The 13,975-nt window shown below is 41.3% G+C and overlaps 1 protein-coding gene across 3 annotated transcripts in view; it reads left to right on the forward strand.

Annotated features, from left to right (window-relative positions):
• The window catches only part of ME3 (malic enzyme 3), a 120,664-nt gene that overhangs the window by 1,480 nt on the left and 105,209 nt on the right, over positions 1-13,975 (forward strand). The gene's annotated exons all lie outside the window — the stretch shown is intronic.

Genomic DNA, 13,975 nt, shown 5'->3' on the forward strand with positions numbered 1-13,975 from the left:
ATTCTCTGGGCTATAGACTGGATTACAACTTCAATTTTGTGTAGTTGGCATCTCCAAATGCCATTGCAGCATTCCCAGAGGACAGAGGTGCACAATGACACAGGATGTTATTGAATATGGAGCTACTTTATAGGCAGTCTCTTTGAATCATTAGACAATAAATGTCTGCAAGGCTGAAGAGAAGAGGAATTTCCAACTGGCTCATAATGCTGATGAATTATTGTTGCTTACATGGTTTGGAGAGCTTTTTCTTCAGTATTTGCCTTGCTCTCTTCATCATACAATGGTGGTTGGAGAATAACATACCTAATGTTTCTAGTGGCATTATATGTAACAGCTTGAACTGAAACATTAACACTTTGACTATTTCTCAATATAATAAAATGATAACATATAACTGCGGGGATCTATCACATTTCTTAAATTGATCTCACTTCCAAGGAAGGACATTCCAAAAAAATCTCTCATTTTGTGCCTTTCTAAAGCATTCATCCCATCACTGAAAGGCAGCATTTCTCTTTAACTGGAATTTCGGTCTGTGTGGAAGAAGGAAAGAAAACTACTTCTGTTGGAGGTAAAATAAATTCTGGTGTGCTCTGTTTCTCCCACCTGGATGTTTGTTGTTAATGTTTTGTTCTTGTGTCAGCACAGGCCAGACAGCCATCAATATGTCATCATCAGAGTGTTCTAGTGAGAAGGGATAAGGCTGACATCTATGGTAAGAGATACGCATAGAGAGATGGTGCCCCTATGTAACTATCATTACAGTAAACATCTAGGTGCTCTTCCCAAACTTTTCCAAACTCTTTGCTGTTCTTAACAGTTCAATAATAACAGTTTAATAAGGAATAGCTGCGTTCAGCTGAAGTGGGATAGTTCAACCAGTCTATATGCGGTTGAGGTATGATTGATGGCCATTTGTTCTGCCTTGCTGCAGTTCTGTAAGACAGAATTGACAGGTTTTCAGCTATTGTGATCCCATCACATAGCAACTACTGATTATATCTCTAGTTGCTGGGAGTCATTGCCATTTGTCTGAAATGGACCTTGCTTTTATCTAAGTTTTCATCTGATTGAAGGCTGCTCTGTAGAGGATAGTCCTCACATCTTCCTCAGAACATCTGAAAATGTTTTTTGGAGAGACACTGGGCAGCATGTGTTCTGCTGCTCTATTCAATGCACTGGCTGCTCAATGGCTCCTGTGTGAAGCTTAAAGGGTCAGTCTAAATCTATGAAATATGTGGCGGTTTATTCAACAAAGTTGACTGAATCCCTCCAGCAGAACCACAGATGGATTAACAGTGTGAGGTTATTGATCTAAGTCTTTCCTTGACTGCTGTGTCAAAGTTGCTTTTGTTTAGGTGTTGAAGTCACTGCTGCCAGGTCCTCTCAGGTACCCTCAATACCTGTAAAAGGAAGCTGTCTACTGAGAAGCTCATCTGTTTTCCAGACCTACCTGAGAAGGAAAAAGGAAAAACTGCTGGTGGACATAAGTTTGCAGTTATTTCTTTTCTTTGCTCATTGTTTACTCTGTAGTTAGTTGGATTTGTGATGTAAGAAATACAAGCACTATAGTAAGCAGAGATAGCAAATGACTTTCTCCTGTTCTTGAATTATTTGGCCAGTCTGTGCATTCTGCATAAGATCTTTCTTGACTAGGATGCTTTGGGGAAAATTTAGAGGACAAAATTGACTTTCAGTTAAGGCATGGCTGGGTTCCATCCCTGGGACTTGGTTCAGTTATCAGTTATGTCTCAGACTTTCTTTGGACTGGGAAGGTAATGTGCAAGGAAGTCATGTAGCTTAAATCATGTGGCAGTAGGAAGATGCTGGGAAGACAGAAGCATCTATGCTCCCTCTGTGCTGAAGAACATACTGCATGTTTCTGTGTAACTCCAATACAGCTCTTCCTTGTGTTTTGGACTATTACAGCCCATGTGATCCAAGGGCAGGTCTTGGGAATTCTCAGCATTCTTCTCAGGATGACTGTGGTCCTAAAAGGCAATTGCAGTTGTTCTCAGCTGACAAAACAGCCACAGAAATAACAGAAAGGAAGAGCTTGTCACAGGCTTTAATCAAGCATCTTGTAAAGTAGTTCCTTTCCTGCCTTTGAATGCTGCAAAATTGGAAATGCTGAACATTTTTTAAAACATCAGCCACAGAGAACTGGTGGGACCACACTGTGGGGATCCAAGTGCATGTTGGTTCCATTTACTGAAAGCCTTGGCCATGCCTAGGTAAGAGACCTGCTGCCAGGGCAGCAGTACCCATTGTGACCCATTGGGACACAAGCCTGTCTACAGCATTGAGGAGAACTATCTTAGCAGTTACCTTAGCACATCTTATCCGCTTTGTATGTTTTTATGCACTATGCACTATGGAAAGCATCATAATGAATTATCAAAACAGAATTACCAGTCTGCAGCCGTATAATGAAACTTTCTGAAGAATTGCTGTGGGCTTCTGCAGCAGAGTTAAAATCTACTGTGGCACGGCACACATCATTGAGATGCAGGTTGGTGTGTCCTTCAGCTTTCTGGGGATCAGAATTACACAAATCAAGGGTTCTTTGAACATGGTGTCAGTAATTTGCCATTGCAGCTGAGACGAGATGATACAGCCTTGCACGTGGATGAAATCATCCTAAAATTAGCTGGATTAGTGAAATGATTGCATTTAGACAAAATTAGCAACTGGTACAAGGGCAGTGCATCTGAAATGCCTGTTGGCAAGGTCAAATCAAGGCAGATTCTTCCTTCAAATTATTAAATCTTTTCCCTAAATCCAGGTAGTTATATTCTTACAACTAAAGTTTCCTGTTGGCTGGTTAGCAGTCTCAGTAGACATTTACCCACTGTGGGTTTTGAGTGGCTGTGTGACTCCCAGCATTTGTCGACTTCCCATCTGCTCATGTTTTGCAGTGTAAGAGTGTGAGATGGGCAGAGTTTAGAGACTGTCCTCTTATTTTTTTTTTCAGGAGTCTGTACTTCAGCAAAGTTTAAAGGAGACCAAACGTCAATCATTGCTGTTTTGGTTGTGGTCTTCCTGTTTGTGGTTGGGTTTCTGTTTGGTTTCTGGGTTTTATTTGCTGTGGGTTCTTAAATACACTGACGACACACATGGCCTAGAGAGTCCCCACACAGAAAATAATGAAGGACGGAGGGTGGAGGGGAAGATGTCCTACTTAGCTGTGCTATTTACTCACAGAATCACATGATAGTCGAGCTTGGAATGGACCTCTGAGTCCGTCTGGCCCAACCCCAGCTCAAGCAGGTGATCTGCAGCACATTGCTCAGGTTTAATGTGTGGCTTCAGTAGATTCAGTTCATTGTCTCATTTCCAGATCTGTCACTGTCCCTGCTTAGAGATATAGAGATGACATAGAGATGACATGAAATGTTTCAAGATCTATAGATGAAATATGCTAAGAAAACGTAAAAGCATTACTGTAATGTAATGGACTTATCTTCCAAGTACTGTGCATCCTAAATAAAATCATAAGAGATGAACTTCTCTGCAAAGTCATTGTCCTGGACCTGACATGACCCAAAGCTGCTGGAGTTCAAGGAGCATTTGGACAACACTCTTAATAGTTTGGATTTTGGGTGGTCCTGTGTGGAGCCAGGAGTTGGACTCAGTAATTCTTGCATGTCCTTTCCAGTTTGGGATTGTGAGATAATAGCCTGGTCATCAAATCAAGCCCAGAGTAAGTCTGTTGGTGCTCCCAATATTGGCACCAGCATGCAATAGTCCCTTTGCTTCCCCAGCTTGGAGCCCAGCCCCTCTTACTATTGCAGCACCAGGCAGCCCTCTGCCTTCCTGTCCCCCAGCATCATCTCCTGCCAACAGTTGCTCTCTTCTTTGGGATCCTGTCAGTGCCTTGAGAGTAGAGCTAACGTGGAAAAGCTTGGAAGAGCAGAAGCAGCTTAATGCTGCTGAGATGAGTGGAGTGCCTTTGCCTTTTTGTTCATGGAATCACAACCCTGCAAACATCAGTACTTGTTTTGCCTTTGGTGCCTGTAAATGCTATGAGGGGCTTGGAAGTACCTCTCAGGCAGATTTTATATGTGCTGGGTTTATGCTTGTGGCCACCATAAGACACTAAAAGGAATAAAATGTGATTTGGACTGAAGTACTTGTTCGCTGAGCAGTTTATACCATAAAAAATGCCTTTAAAATTGCCTTTAAATTGTGGAATGTTGTGAGTTTGGCAGCTGCCTATGCTGCTTTCCTTCTATCTTATGGTTTCTTTAAGAGAAGACTTAATTCTTAACACCACGTGTGTTTTGGTGTAAGGGCAGAGCCAAGGCTGCCCGTTTCATTGGGTGGGCTGGGCTTCTTTTGACGCTTGGGTAAGAATTACATTTAACTAATGAACTCTTCAGTCAGTACTGTGAAAATTGATCTTGGCGCATTTAACATAGATCCAGGGCTGAATGTTACAGCTCGTTCAGCATTCCCATTTATTACATCCAGTGAAATGCATGGCAAACCTCCAGCTGATTGCTTTGGATACTGAAGGTAAGAGTAAGTTCATTGCGTGTGGGAATGGTCCTGTAAGCACTCCTCACTCCACTGCCTCCAAGCCTTGCCCTGCATCAGTAGCAGGATGCTGTATGAGCTGGGTTCTTACAGAGATATATTTCAGCATCTTTGTAGTGTTTTGTGGCAGAGGATGACCTGGAACAAATTCAGATTGGCTTGATATTGAATAAATGGAACATAAACTGAATTCGTCTTTGGCTTCTCTAGTGGCCACCTCCAGAGGTACACTTACCTGCTGTTACGAGTGTTAATTCAGAGCTGAAAGGGAAAGGTGAGGTCTTCAAAGAACCCAGCACTTTATCAGAATCAAGAAATGGAAACTGGTCAGCAACTTCATTGCTTTGATTTGAAGCCTGCTGGCGTAAGGAGCTGCATGCCTGGGGTCTGGACTATTGGGTCTCAATGCTCTTGTCTCTTCTTGCAGGGAGTTGGACTCTGATCTTTATGGGCTCCTTCCAACTGAGGATGTTCTGTGAAGTGTTCCCTAGTGAACGGGACCTAAATACCTGAAAGACCTACAGACTAATGTCACCTTTCTTACAGAGTTCTGCCTTAGTAAGAGGAGCAGTGAATTGTAATTCCTCTATTTTTAGGTATCATGTTGATAGAGTTTTATATAAAAATAACTCTGCTTTGCCTCAGCTTTGTCACTTGAATTATACTGAAGTTAGTGAGGGTAAAAAGTGGCTTTTTTTTAGGCTTGTGGTAGACTTGGATAGGGAAGCTCATTTTATACATTCACAAAATGACCTGAGTTGCATAGTTTGACCTTTAATCTACTCTGTCTAGTTGCATATACTTTGCTTCTGTTCTATTTCATCAGCTGACACAATCAAGCACAGCACACAATTTCTATAAATGAGCTTGTGTGCAGCATGCCATGGGATGTAAGAATTACAGAAATTTAGAGTGCAATACATGGGATTCAACACAATAGTTTTTCATATTAATGCACAGCACTAATATTTTTGCCATATTCTGTTTATATCTTCACACTCCCCTCCTTGCATCCATAAATAATTCCTAGGTCTCTGCTGAACCTTAAAGTAACCAATTAGTTTTCCCTTTAATAAGAAAATAAACTGGAACATAAGTCATGTTACCCTTCTGTAAGCACACCTTGCTGAGGGTCTGGTGCCCTGGTGCTATTGCACAGTTAGGACTTATGCCTGAAAACATCTGTGTTACTTCACTGGTTTCAATCCACTTCAAGGGAACAAAGAGACAAATGGCTGTTTTAATTACCCTGGGAGTTTTGAGTCATGGAATCATAGAATCACTGAGGTTGGAAAAGACCTCCAGGATCATCCAGTCCAGCTGTCCGCCTACCACCACTGTTTCCCACTGAACCATGTTGTCCAGTGCAACACGAGCATGCTTTTGATTTTTAACCTCCTCTTTGAGGCCTGGACGCTTGCTATCTCTCCCCAGACAACATGACATTCTGATGAATGACTTAGATATTTTCAGCTTAATAATATTTTCTCTTTTATTTTCTAACCGCAAAGCTTTTTATAGTTCTCCATACCATACACAAAGCTCGGCTGTAAACTAAGCAGACTTGGTTCTGACAAAGAAAATGACACCAGAGTTTTCTGTAAATCAGACCTTTCTGCTTTGCTTCCCTTTGCAGCTCTTGACTCAACATGTTGAGAAGGGGTTGATGTTCTATGCAACTGAATTTTCAGTGAATTTCTATATTCTGTATAAAAGGTCAGCATTTTTTTTCTGAGTCCAGTTTATAAAGTGATAAGGCTGTTTTGTAATATGTCCGTATGGATTAACTGTGTTCAGCCTCATAAAGCACGCAGTTAGGGCCATACTGTGTTTTGCAACAGAGGAAGAAGTTGGTTATTTCACATACAGCAGTGTTCTGGACAGGGCATCTTGAACTTTAACTCTTTGGCTTGGCAAATGGATTTGTCATTTCCCCAAGTGCTTACATTCATTACAGAAGCTATTAAGCTTTGTTTAATCTTCATTTCTAGGGTTTGATGTTAAACCTGCAGGTAATCTTAACTGTGGTTAGCTGCAAATGAAATGTCATTTTTGAAAGTGTCTGCTTTATTAGGGCTTCTGTTTTCAGGGTGGTCTAAGCAAGGGCAGGGGCTGGAGGGAGGGGCATGTTTGTCAGTAGGCCAGCTGATTTAGATGGAGGGGAGAAGAATGTGAACAAAGGGATTTTGATGTTCATAGCCCCTCTTTTAGCAATTTTATCATATCCCCCAATCAGATCAGATCCGTTGGTTCAACTTAAAGACAAAAAACCTCAACCAAACAAGAAAAAAACCCACTTTTTTTCTGGTGAGCCATTTCTTACCCTAGAGGTAACTAAATGTGTTCATGTTGCCTTTTGTGTCTATAGCTAATTGCTGACACAAAACCACATCTTCTCTAAATCGGACCTTCATATCACAGTTGTTGAAGGGACAAGGGCCCCTTCTTTTCCTTTTCATGAAGGTGTCTAAACCTGGCCATAAAATGAGCCGAATGACAACAGTTGCCAGCTGCAGTAGTAAGTCTGAATCCTGTGAAAAGCTAAATATAATCTAAAAATGTATAAGCTCTTCCCTACAGGTATGAATTCAGCAGAGTTGTAGAACAGTTGCTGGAGAATTGCTTTTGACATTGGAAAGTCAACAGACACTTCACGTTGGTTGCCCCAGAGCTCATAAGGAAGATGAGCTTGGACAGATGAAGCAAAGATAGAGTATCACAAAGTGAAATCTCCAACTATGAGAAATACTCATAGTTCCACCAGAATAATTTGGCAGTTTTGGTGGTTTCTGGGTGAGAGATGGGATTTTTGCATAAGGACCTGAACATGTATGGAATGATCAGGACATGAGAAAGAATTGAAAATTCTTCCCTCTGCCTCTAGCGGACAGCTTGGCTTGTTGGGTGAAAGCGGTGGGAAGCAATGAATGGGAGATCAACCATGTGTTCCACATAGATGTGTCTACAGAAGTCTTCCAAAGCAGAAGTTAATGCTGATCCCAGTGCTGATGGCTTGCTTTCTGCAGAGTCTGCTACTTTATACTCACTAGGGATTTTGCTGACATTGGCATCTTACACGCTTCTCAAGTACACCATGTTCAAACACAAACTCGGTCGCTCAAAGAATAATAAAAGTGCTGGGAGTATTTTTTGCCTTTAAGTTTGGAGCCTTTTCAGTGCACGTACCAGTGGGACTTGTTTTTCATTTCACATATGCAACCCTTACGTTTGGTACACTGCCTAGGTTGTGACGTGCAGTGGTATTTATTAGAGGGAGATGCGTGTGACGTGCCTTTCACTTCGTGTGCTGATGCCAGCAGCTTTTACAAGCTTATATCCAGGGAAAAAAATGTTTGGTATGGCACAGAGGTCTCCCTAAACACTGCTGTTTGGCTTTCAAAAGGTGGTGTAGGCTTAACCTTACACATTGGGGGGCTTTCCACTGGTTTGTCAGCTTTGCATCCAGCCTTGCTAAAATTGAGGAATGGGAGATTATTTGGTCACGGAAGGATGAGATTAAAGATGGTGTGGTGTGAAATTCCACTTTGTGATACTCTATCTTTGCTTCATCTGTCCAAGCTCATCTTCCATTTGAGCTCTGGGGCAACCAACATGAAGTGTTCTGTTGACTTTCCAATGCCAAAAGCAATCCTCCAGCTTGCAGGCAAGGAATACTGGACTTCTTCTCAAGAGGTGCTGAACAAAAAACAAGTGCACTAAGTGAGACAGCATGGAGAGCTCGGGTTTGCCCTGCAGAGTCCTTGTAGCATCTTCATAAAACTTACCCAAGTGCCTTTGAATTGTGACCTTCCAAATGTCCATTGGTCAAGGGTGAATGCATGGCTGATACTGGAGCTGGGCTGCACTCTCTAAAGGCAAGTAGGTGTTTTGGGTTTAATGTGTTATAACTTCAAATACAGTTAACTAAATCTTTTGTCATATAAATAGAAAAGAAGCGATGCAGAAGTGCTGGAAAGGAGCGGCTAGAGTCTGGCTGCTGCTGGAAAATACCTCTGGTGTGTTGGCCACTTATTAAGAGCTAATTACATTTTAAAGATAAGCCTTAATGGATTTGGCGGTGAGAGTGCAACTGTAATCAGATCTCGTTGTTCTGTACCAGTGCCTTTCAGGTTGCTGTGCAAGGTCAAACGTCCCATTGACTGGCAGCTGTACTGCTCTGCTCGTAGGAGAGTAACTGGCATTTGGTAGAGTTGCAAAATGAGTTTCCCACTGAAGCCAAATATAAAAAGTATATGAGAATCAAACAGTTTCACTGCCTGCAAAGCTGAAAACCCTTGTAGCATTTATTAGGATTTCCAGCAGGGAATAAGGGATATTAATCTTGTTTATCTTACAGGACCGTAATATTTGCACTGCAATTTGTAATGCAGAGCAAAATTGTTCAAGCAGTGTTTCCTGAGGAACAGCAAATTCAGTAAAGTGGGTGCTTTTAACCTTTTATTTTCATCAGAGGAGTAAAGCAGTTCACGGAACCCTGATATTCAACAGTGTTGGTGAAGGGAAGAAGAGCAGAGAGAGTGGTTACAAACTGAAGAAGCAAGGAGTAGCTGAAACCTTTCATGTCCTTCTCAGAGTCTTTGGCATCATTGTTGTTTAATCTCTGAGCTGTGCCACTGGATCATGTGTGCGTGTGGGAGGCACAAACCTCAGTCTTGTTGATAAATCAGTCAGTTGGTCAGTCTTCTGCAGATTTTCATTTTCCTAGTGTTGCCAGACTGCACTGAGGTCTGAGCTGACTGCAATGAACGCTGATCTGGGCCCCAAACCAGATCTACCTGAAGTCCTGTGAGCCCCTTCTCTTTCACCTTCTTGGTAATTTTGGGATCTCAATAATTTTGTTTATATGTACATATTGAATTGCTGAACTTCCTTGGGTCCAGAATGTACTGCCCTATCAAATACATGCCAAAGTCTCCATGTTTTTCATCTTTCTGAAGATTTGGAATTTGGTGCAGGCTTCAGGTCAGTGCAGACATGTGGTTTAGTTTGATGGCAGGTGGATAGTGGTGTTGGCAGCCACAGCTGTTTGACTGCCCAGATTTCAGAGTGTCCCAAGGGGCTTTTCCACAGCAAACTTCTGGTAGCTCATTACTGCATGTCAGCAGGTAGCTCACTGGGAGAGGTGGGATGGAGGATCAGGGAACCAGCCTGGGCCCCCTGTGGGTTTTGACTGCAGCAAGGGTGTTTTCTGAAACTAAGGGATATAAGTTGGATACTGTTTCAAATACCAATTTATGGGAATGAATAGAACAAATTGCACCTTCTACAATCTTTGTCTTCTTCAGAGTTGAAATGTTGGATAAAGAGATGTGTGTTTCCATGCATGAATATTACCCCTTCATGTGTAATGGATGCTGATGTGTCTTTCATAAGTTGGCTCCCATATCTCAAAGATCTGATCAGCTGCACTCTGATCTGTATTGGTAAAAACTGTCTGATAATTATTTTTTTCCACTTCCCTTTTCTGCTCTCCCTGCTGCATCAGAACTGCAGAGCAGAAGTCTGGAGTTACTCAGGCTCCATCAGTGATCAGTAGTAGTTCTTCCATACAATAACTTGCTTACTTTAGCACAGAAGTACTAACAGTTTGTGGCTGAGAGTAACATTTAAATCTCTCTTCTTTTGTTTATGCAGGCTACATACTGAGAGCTCTATCACAGTGACTGAGAGGGAAGGACAGGATTTCATTCTTCAGTGCAAACCAACCCCCCCAAAAGGGCTGCAAAGAATTGAAATCAATCTGAAGAAAAGCTATTAATAATTCTTTTCATACAACCTTACCCTGAGGCGGTTGAGCTTCTAAGGCTGATCCTTACGAATGTCACCGATGTAGTGACACCATCTCAATGCAGGCGATCGTCAGAGCAGGTTGAAAGATCTCCTCTTTGCAATGCCATTCATTTCTCAGAGCACTGTGTGTGCACTGTGGTGATAGGTACTGTGCAAACACAAAAGGGAGACATCAGACACCTTTCTGAGACACTTGTAACTTTACTGCAAAATGTATAATTTAATATGCTGGAAAGCAGTATCTAAAATATTCTGTATACCAAGAGCTTACATTCTCCTATCAAGAGTTTGTGTTACTTTGCAAGGTTCTTATGTTTGCAAGCAGGCTTTTTCTGAGAGATGAAGTACCCCTTGGTGAGACCTATGTGCTGAGCCTGTGCTTGGCTTGCTGTGCCCTTGCAAGTTTCTGCAGCACACTTCTGCTGCTGCTGGGCTGTGCATGTGAGGAGGGTCTGACTTGAGTAGCTCTTGAAACTAACTTGCATCTGGAAAAGATGGAGCTGAGTCACATGTGCACTATGGCCACATCTGGAATTGCCATGCATCTTGCATCTGCTTTGCATATAATCTGTGCATATGTAGGGTTGCTGATCATCTTCTGGACGCATTGGATGTTACATCCACTCACAGATTAACTCTGCATGAAGCCTGTAGCTCTGAGGCAGCTTTTGGATGTTCCTGGGGCAAAGGGAAAAGCCCATACATTTTTATCCCCTAAAGAAAGATCTAGGTGGAAATGATGAATGTGCCTTGAGATGCTGGTATATGGGAGAGTAGATCTGAAATTTCATCCTTTAGAGAGCAAATCTGTGTGTTTGGTAATACACAAATGCTAGATGAAAGAACAAGGTAATAGAATTTTTAAAGATACTATTGCTCCACAAATTAAAGAACATTGCTATTATGTAGAAACATCACTTACATCAATAATTTTCTGTAAGTTAAGCCTGAAGTGGAAATGATACTTTTTCACTCCAGGTCAATTCCTCACTATTCATTCTGCAGAGCCAGTTGGTCAGCTGCCATATTATAGCTCCTCTTATCTCTGCCAGCAGTGATCTCAGCCATAGCATGTTAAAGCACGTTACATACCAACTGCTGTGTCCCATACCTCCCATCAAACAGACAACATTTTATAAAATGAAATGCATTTTGTCAAGTATTTCCCGAAAGTGAAGTACAAAACAAGCTGCTGGCAAGCAGATGTTCAGCTGATTAAAACTAAAAAATATTCCTAGAACTTGCATATCTTTTTTTTTTTTAATTAATCTGCTTAGTTAATCACTTGTAATTTCTGTCTTTATTGTGGGGCGATTTAAAACCTCCAGTCACATCGTGTATATTACAAACCTGCATACATCTGAGGTAATTACTTTGCATTGCTAATGTAATGATTCAAGGAGAAATAAGGTAAGCTGAATGCTCATGCTTTAAACTAGTGGGACAGAGAGCTGAGTGTAGTGTGCTCTTCCTGCTGCTTAACCATCTTACTGGGCAGATGCTGCAGCCAGTGATTTCTTAGAAATCAAGAGATTATTGGCCTCATTTTCCTCTCATTTTATTTAATGACACCTTCCAGCAATGGTCTAGGACTAGATCCAAAGCAGATTGAATTTGATGGGAAACAAATGAGTAATTGCAGCCCTTTGCTGTAAAGTATTCAGAGTTGTTGTCTTATTGGCTTCATAACATTTAAGAAAGTGCTTTGCTGAAGTGGGGCATACGTTTTTGATTTAGTATCCCTCTGCTGTAAGACTGAATATTTCAGTGTCTTCTGGCCAAAGTCTATCTGAGAAGTGGCAGTACAGGAGCACAGCTGGGCTGTAAAGTGAAGGTGATGCATTTCTGCTCTGCATTCAGAGGAAGAGAGAAATAAAACAAGGATAATATTGCAGTATCATTGAGTACCAGACAGAAGAAAAACAACTGTAAAAACTAACTAGACTTGTAGAATGAGGTTCAGACAACTTACAGTGTCTCCAGTTGACATCTGTTTTACTGAATAAATAACAGAAAAAACTGAAAAAACTTAACTGAAAAAAGACTGAAAACAAATAATAGTCTACAGAGTGACAACAGTCTCTTCAGGTGTCAAAGCTTTTAAGTACTATAAATTTACTCTCAGCTTTGCAGTGTTGATGTGGATTTTTTTTTCATTGATTCACTTTCTTCTTTTAATTCAGAAGCATATTGGATGAAAGAAAAGACATAAGTTAGGCCTGAGACATTATGACTGATCCTTGTCAATCTCATCCTGCATTCTCTAATGCTAGCAGAGGAGTTTGAGCTGTCCTTTCCACCTTTGATGTCACTGCATTTGATTGAAGTATGACTGATTAAAGAGGGTTTGGAGCTGGGGTCTACCCCAAGAAATGGAACTCAGACCTTTCTCCCTCCTGTGGATGCGTGGTAACCCAGAAATAGATGTTGGGTTTTGATTCATCTTGTCTTGGTACAAAACGTAATATTCTGATATGTTTGCATTTTGGTTTCTACTTATCTTTGCCCAGCTCCCTTGCTCCTCAGTTTGGGAAGTTGGGGGAACCAATCCAAATGTAGCAGTAAGAAGGAACATGGTAAGTGTTGTCTGCAAAATAGAACAAAAGGAATGTAAAGCCTGCAGCTATGGCAGCCTCACTCTGTTTTCAAGATGCAAGGCCATTCAAAAGCAGAAAGACTCTGCAGTCCTTGACAAAAAAAATGTTGAGATCAGCAACATTGTGTGATTGTTTTTTGATCCTTCTGGAATTTAGATGCAGTACTGAGAGTCAGGAGCTGGGATACAACAGGGTGTATTCCTGACAGTGTGTTCAGAATGACATGCAGGGCCCATAAATTCTTCTGAGATCTGGTGGGAGAATTCACTGGTGGAGAGATCTGTGAATAATATGAATGTGGATGACCTGGTTTGTGTGTAAATCCTCAATGGATTTTCTATGAGGAAAAATAAGCTCAGAATGTTTGCTTCATGCTGGGTCTTACGGTCTTCTAAGACAAATGTACTGTAGAAATTGGCGGCTTCTGGAGGAAAAAGTAATCTTTAATTCAAGTTGTTCAGGTAAACTTGGAGTTTGCAGAGCTGCTTCCTTCTACTGGGGAAAACACAAGCACCAGGACAACTTGCATGCAGATGTTTTTATTGGGAACTGCATAAATGGGACGGAGGGATAACTGATTCTATAATCTTGCATTTAATAGAAAGCTATTTTAAAACCATTTGCACTGGTGCACTGTAACTCATCGCAACGTTGTAATCTGCAATAAGATTTTGAAAAGTACAAATTATATTTCTCCAACGGGATCTGGACAGTTTTAGTATAACTTGGGTACTCATCAAAGTAGAACTTCACATGATATTTCTCTGAAACTGCTTTGTTTCATAAGCACGAGTGTGCCTAGACAATGATTTCTGGCAGATTCTGGCCTCTTTATGCTGAGTCCTAATTCACCCCTGATGTTCTCTGTAATTAAAACCTTCTGATTCTCTTGCAGGAAGAGGTGTTCCTATTGCCATCTGCAAAATATCAGCATCTTCTGCATCTTGCTAAAATTCTTCTGTACTCATGATTTTTAAAGAACATTCGAAGGCAAATTCTTATCTTCTGTCAAGCCTAGAGGTTAA

This window comes from Lagopus muta, chromosome 1 (assembly GCF_023343835.1).
Source record: "Lagopus muta isolate bLagMut1 chromosome 1, bLagMut1 primary, whole genome shotgun sequence".
Classification (NCBI taxonomy): Eukaryota; Metazoa; Chordata; class Aves; order Galliformes; family Phasianidae; genus Lagopus; species Lagopus muta.